This window comes from Ricinus communis, chromosome 2, assembly GCF_019578655.1.
Source record: "Ricinus communis isolate WT05 ecotype wild-type chromosome 2, ASM1957865v1, whole genome shotgun sequence".
NCBI lineage: Eukaryota > Viridiplantae > Streptophyta > Magnoliopsida > Malpighiales > Euphorbiaceae > Ricinus > Ricinus communis.
In genome coordinates this window covers 16123590-16130888 of record NC_063257.1, presented here as the reverse complement: position 1 = coordinate 16130888, position 7299 = coordinate 16123590, and the positions used below count along the sequence as shown (strand labels likewise).

The following is a 7299-nucleotide window of genomic DNA, read 5'->3' as shown; positions in this document are numbered from 1 at the left end:
CAATCAGCTCCACGTACAACTGATCAGTTGTAGACCCGGATTTTCACATCATTTTCTGTGTTTTTTGATTTTAAATGTCGATAATTATTAAATGTTCTTTCTAAAAGGTTTTTATATTGATAATTATCTAACTTTTAATTATTTTTATATTTAAATGGACTTTTATTGATAATTATCCCAAGTATTTTAAAATTGGTATTTATCAATTAAAAAAAGATTTTGATAAATCTATTTAATTATCAATAATTCTTTAGAATTATCAACAATTAAAGGAATCGTTATCCTAGCCTTTAGAGTTTCCTCCACTTCCTCTATAAATAGAAAAGGAAACCCTAGGCCAAGGGGGTTGGTAATTCTTGGTATGCAAAACGATTGGTAAGATTCTTTGGCAAAGTACTGATATTTTAAAAAGCAAACAAAAACCCTAAAACACTTTAAACTCCTACCCAATCTTTGCATCAACCTCCTCTTTTACTCTTGAGACTCGAGGATCTGCTCAACACAGTGACAATCTAAGGGTTCCTAAAAACTCAATAATCTCATCATTACTCTCTTTCTTCTTTTTATGAGTCTTCTATTGATTTAGAAGCATGTTCTGGAGTGGTTTTTACTTTCTTTACCACTTAAGATCTAGATCTACATACTAGGATTTTGAATATGATAATTATTTCGATTGCATGTTAGATATGCTTTTTGCCATGTTTCTTGCTAGATTCACATGATTAGGTTCTGAGATTATCATTCTTTCAAGATTTTGATTAAGTTGCCATGTTAGTTTGATTATTTGTTAAAATTTGTTCTAAATTAACTGCATGTTGTTCATCTATTTAAAACCTATTAGTGCTATTTTTCCCCTATAAATTAGTTAATCTACTTATTTTGTTTTGTTGTTTCATATATTAACCGTTTTTTGTAATTTTTATGCATATGTATCAATTATATGGATGTTCTAGAGTCTCTGTATGACTAAAGGATCGGATCAGCCTAGGATTCAACCCTAGAACCGATGGACTATACATAAAGCCGATCGGCTCTGGTCAACAACCGGTCAGCTTTCTTTCCTAGTTGTCTAGTTTCAATAGTTTTTTGACAAGTTTCCACCTGATGATGGGATTTTGCCAGTTTTCGCCTATTTCACTCATTATTTCTTTCACTTTTGAGGATGTAATTTTGTTATTTTTCTTATGTTTTGCTTTTCTTGGTTTTGTATATTTATAACCTGTAAAGTAGTGGATAATATCTAATTGATGGGTAATTGTTAACTAAAAATAATTTATATAGACTTAGGCCTAAAAATTAGATTTTGGCATGAAACTTGTAGTTCATTAGGTTAATAAGATGGTAATTGGTCCTAACTATAAATCCAACTAGATTTCGGTGGGCTTTTGTTAGAGTATGCCCTAAAGACAAAGAGTTTTCAGATGATCTATTTAATTTATACATCAGAATTGAGGGCATACAATTATACTAAAGGCATTGTTCGACTCTAATGGTATAAGTAGTCAAGTATTATCAAGAAATAATCCAAACTGGTAGCGATGAACAACATGGAATGTAAACACAAATGTAACATAAATTACAAAGCCAGTTTATAATGATGAGGTTCTTATTACATACGTTCCTAACCTTTGTTCATAGTCAATGTTTGATCAAGAATTAAATATTGATCTTTGGATATTGATTAAACGCTCGAGACTACCATAATGCGTTATCACTTATTGATGAAGTAAGCAATCTGTCTCACAAGGTTGAGGAATATGGATTCTGAGATAAGCATATGGGTGCTTGTTACAAGAACACGTTCATCTAACATGAACCTATTAAGTTGTCCATATGGAATGTATCCCAAGTGTCTATGGACAATACTCTTGTAATAATCAATTAAGATGTGATCCTTAAACTTGAGATAATCAATTACTATACTTTGATATTATCTTATGTTCTCCTATTCATGGAGCACTCAAGGGATAATCATTGGGTATAATGAGAGTTGATGTGTTGCATTCTATACATGTTTTTATGCTTCATTTATTCATGTTTATGCATGTATTGGAGTCATTTTTATGCTAGATTCACCACACTGGGTATCTATTTGTGTTTTCAGGTTATTTGGACTCTCAGCATTATTTCTAGAGAAAAACCGAAGGACTTCAGGGCCTAAACAGGACTTCCGAGTTGATTTCAGGGCTTGAGTACGGCCCATGGCACGACCCGTGCTCAAGCGAGGGCAACATAGTCATTTCTCTAGGAGTACTGCGTTTTTTTTTAGGCTAGTGCATGGCCCATGGCACTAGCCATGGCACGGTCTAACGTTTGGCATTCTAGGGTGGTGCACGAGCCATGGCACGGCCGTGCATGCATTTCCTATATATATGAGTTCAATTTTCGAGAAAAAGGCTCGACATTCTGATTTCGAGACTCTTATGTGTGCGCAATTTTCCGCTTTCCAAACTTCTTGACTGACCTTAGGAGACCATTTTCATATATTGGACGGATTTGAGGAGATTCAAGCTTGTTTTGAGAGATCGAGGAGACAGATTCTGAAGCATTCAATCTGATTTTGGCACTGTCCACTTTGATTCGAGAGAAGGATGTACATGTTCCAAGTTCATTTCTATTTTTCTTCTCTTCTAGTTATGTTTTTTATGTGTATGAGTAGCTAGAGCTGACGAACCCATTGGGGTTCCCATTGTTGATGGATTGTTTTTAATTTATTTTGATTATTAGATTACCAATTTGTAATCCTTCTTGCTTTTTAGTAATAAAAGTTTGTTTCATTTTACTTGAGACGTTGAGTTGAATGTTGCTTGGATTGTTTAATTGGTATTTAGAAATTCATTAAACAATTAGAACTTGATTAAGCAAGAACTGGTTAATAACACTTAGAGATAAGGTTAATTGGCTAGCTGGATTAAGGATTAACAACTCTTAATAGACTTGAATAAAATCTTAATGCTGTTATGAGATTCATTGTTAGGCAGAGATTCCAGCGTTTAGTTTCGAGAGTTAGAAACTCAGTGAGCTTGAGAGAGGATCCGAGTTCATTCTAGGATTCAAGCACAGGTAATCAACTTTGTAATCAAGATAATCACCTTTAGTAATTCCATCGCAAATAGGTCCTCTTTGGGTTTGCTTTCTTCCTGTCTTTGCTTCATTATCTTTTCAGTTTGTTTGGCATTTTACTTCTGCATTTCATCATTTCTACTTTACAGTTTAGTTGACCTTTCACCATTTGCTTAAGGTTAGAAAACACTTAGTACAGTAGTAGCTTTAGGTTCAACCGTTCCCTAGGAGATACGACCTTGATACTCACCATTAGTGCTAGACTAGATCGATAGGTTCACTGCCTTAGGTGTAGTTGCATCAGTAGCCCATCAAGTTTTTTGGCGTCGTTGCCGGGGATCTTTGCAATGGTGAACTAAAGTGAATTGTTCCTATGTTAATTTAGCCATTATTCTTTCATTCTTTATTTTCTATATATTTTATTCTTTTTATTTTTATTTCATTTATTCATCATTCTTTCCTTGTTGGTTGTGATTTCCATTTCAGGTAGTTTATGACCAGGAGCTCTAGCTCTGATCTTGTAGAGCCTTTGTCTGATCTAGAGTGATCCCTTAGACTTTTGAGGAAGCGTATACAATCCGTAGGGGAGGAGATTGAGGTTGAGATACCTGTTGATAGACTAGTAGGGATGGAGAATCACAACAGAAATGCTGCGGCAGACGCCAACAGAATGATATACGAGTTTGCTAGACCATCATTAGTTGGGACACAAACGAGTATACTCAGACTGCCGGTGGCAGCTAACAACTTTGAAATCAATCCGAACGTGATTCAGATGGTTTATAATAGTGTTCAGTTTGGAGGGTTGCCGAGCGAGGATCCTAACGCTCACATTGCTAACTTCTTGGAGATATGTGATACTTTCAAGATAAATGGAACTACTGATGATGCCATTCGGCTGAGGTTATTTCCATTTTCTTTGAGGGATAGAGCAAAGAGATGGCTGCAGTCCCTTCCACCCAGCACTATCATTACTTGGAATTCTTCGGTTGAGAAATTTCTTTACAAGTACTTTCCTCCAGCTAAGACTGCTAAATTGAGGAATGACATTTCTTCTTTTGTGCAGATGGATGACGAGAGCATGTATGATACCTGGGAGAGGTACAAGGACTTGTTGAGATGTTGTCCACACCACGATCTACCAGTCTGGATGCAGGTTCAGACATTTTACAGTAGTTTGAACCTTGCTACTAAACAGATGGTTGATGCAGCAGCAGGAGGGGCGCTGAATAGTAAGACACCCGAGCAGGCTCATAACTTGATCGAGGAGATGGCCATAAATAATTATTAGTGCCAGTCTTCTAGGAGCCGACCAGTGAGGCAGGGAGTGGTCAATTAGTTAGATTCTACAGCAGCCTTGGCAGCTCAAGTGGAGCTATTGGCTAAGAAGATCGACCAGCTCTAGATGCCAGCCCATGCAGCTTAGAGCAGCTGTGAGTTTTGAGGTGGCCCGCATTTTAGGGGAATTGTAATACGGGACGTTTGTTTGCTAGTACTACTATTCCTTCTTCCTCTTCTGTTTTACCCACTGACTTTGAGTAGGTAGATTATATGGGCAATGGCCCAAGGCAGCAAGGGAACCCGTACAACAACACTTACAACCTAGGGTGGCGTAATCATCCAAACTTCGGTTGGAGAAATAACAACGCCTAGGGTCCACCAGGCTTTCAGAGACTGCATCAGTAGCCACCATAGCAGCAGTAGTAGGTTGGACCATCACAACTTCCTCCACCAGTAGAGAAGAAATCTAACTTGGAGGAGCTGATGATGAAGTTTGTCACGTCTACTGAGACGAGGTTCCAATAGACTGACAGTGCTCTTAAAATCAGCAGGCATCCATTCACAACTTGGAGAGTCAGATTGGGCAGATTTCTAAGATGTTGTCTGAGAGGCAACAAGGAGCGCTCCCTAGCACTATGGAGTGAAACCCGAGGGAGCATTGCAAGGCTATCACCTTACAATTAAGTAAGCAGTTATCTAGTACTTTACCATTAGCTGATGATGATGTTGTTTCTATGCAGGATGAGCCAGCTAGGAAGGAGCCAGAGCCTGAGGAGATAGAAGCAAAGAAAGTGGAAGACAGGCAGAAGAGCCCTGTGAGAGAGTACTAGCCACCAGTCCCCTACCCTGCTCGACTTAAGCAGGAGAAGGTTGATAAGCAGTTTGGTAAGTTTCTTGACTTGTTTAAACAACTGCGTATTAACCTACCTTTTATTGAGGCTATTTCGCAAATGACGAAATATGCCAAGTTCTTAAAGGAAATTTTGAGCAACAAAAGGAAGCTGGAGGATTTGGGACTAATGACTCTGAATGAGGAGTGTTCAGCTATTCTTCAGAATAAGCTACCACTTAAAAGGAGAAATCCAAGGAGTTTTACTGTTCCCTGCATTATTGGTGATTTGCCTATTAGTGGTGCATTGGCTGATTTAGGAGCTAGTATTAATTTGATTCCCACTAGTTTGTTTGATAAGTTAGGTTTGAGTGAACCTAAGCCCACTAGGATGAGCATTCAATTAGCTGATAGGATTGTTAAGATTCCTAGGGGTATTATTGAAGATGTGCTTGTTAAGGTAGACAAGTTTATGTTTCCTATTGATTTTGTAGTTATGGACATGGAAGGTGAGAGTACTGTGCCTTTGATCCTAGGTAGACCTTTTCTTGTAACATCTAGGGTTATAGATGTTTGTGATGGAAAGCTTCAGCTAGGGTAGATAATGAGACTATTACCTTCAAATGAATTTTATTGGACCTATGAGTTCAGCTCAAAGTTATTGCACTAAATTGATGATTTTGGATCTTTTTTGCAATCCTAAATCTTGGGCTGAGCCTTGTTGTGTTTGAACACTCCAAATGTCTTTAATTAAGCCCAACAAAGCTTCTTGCATCCTTTTGGACTTGGATCTTGTCATTGGACCTCTTTGAAAGCTTAAAGAATCATTTGTAATTCTTGTCTTTATTGCATCACGGACGTTAACAGGCTTCCGAGTTTGCATCGATTACAAGACGCTTAATGATGTAACTCGGAAGGATCACTTCCCTCTTCCTTTCATTGATTAGATGTTAGAGAGATTGGAAGGACATATGTTTTACTATTTTCTTGATGGTTTTTCAGGTTATTTCCAGATTCCAATTGCACCTGAAGACCAAGAGAAGACGACTTTCACCTGCCCTTACGAGACTTTTGCTTATAGACGGATGCCTTTTGGTCTATGCAATGCACTGGCTATGTTTTAGCGGTGTACGATGGCCATTTTTAATGATATGATTGAGGAGTCGATGGAGGTATTTATAGATGACTTCTCTGTTTTTAGTGATTCCTTTTCTCATTGCTTGGCCAATTTAGAACGCATGTTAGCTAAGTGTATTAAGGCTAACTTAGTGCTTAATTGGGAGAAGTGTTATTTTATGGTGAGAAAGGGAATTGTGCTAGGGCATAAGATTTCACATGTAGGGATGTAGGTTGATAGAGCTAAGGCAAAGACCATATCTAAGCTGCCACCCCCTAGCTCTGTTAGGGTTGTTAGGAGTTTCTTGGGCCATGCTGTTTTCTATAGAAGGTTTATTAGAAATTTCTCTAAGATTGCTAGGCCTCTTACTCAATTGCTAGTTAAGGATGCACTTTTTGTTTTTGATGATGCATGTTTATCTGCTTTTGTGTTATTGAAGAAACTATTAACCATAGCCCTTATCATGGCTTTGCCTGATTGGGGGCTGCCCTTTGAGCTTATGTGCGATGCTAGTGATTATGCAGTTGGAGCTGTACTTGGACAGAGGTTTGATAGGAAGTTCCAACCCATTTATTATGCTAGCAAGACTTTGAGAGGAGCCCGGGAGCATTACACTACTACAAAGAAGGAGTTGTTAGCTGTGGTTTATGCCTTCGACAAATTCATATCATACCTCGTCTTATCAAAGACCATCATCTTCACTGACCATTCAGCTTTGAGGTATTTGTTTAATAAGCATGATGCTAAGCCGAGATTGATTAGATGAATTTTATTATTGTGGGAGTTCGACATTGAGATCAGACATAAGAAGGGCGCAGAAAATTTGGTAGTGGATCACTTATCCAAACTGGAGAATCTGAGCTTGGAAGCACTTGATGAGAGCACGATAGATGATCAATTTCCAGAGGAGCACTTGTATTCATTGAAGGTATATTCTGATTCTCCTTGGTTTTCTAATTATGCTAACTACCTTGTGGCTAGGGTCTTACCAAAGGTTATGACTTATCAG

The 7299-nt window shown here is 37.9% G+C and overlaps 1 non-coding gene across 1 annotated transcript; it reads right to left on the bottom strand.

Moving 5' to 3' along the window:
* Window positions 1-4096: 4096 nt before the first annotated feature.
* Window positions 4097-4203, bottom strand: LOC112534978. The gene has a single exon (XR_003079185.1). It is a non-coding gene; the product is annotated as a small nucleolar RNA R71 (small nucleolar RNA).
* Window positions 4204-7299: the final 3096 nt, after the last annotated feature.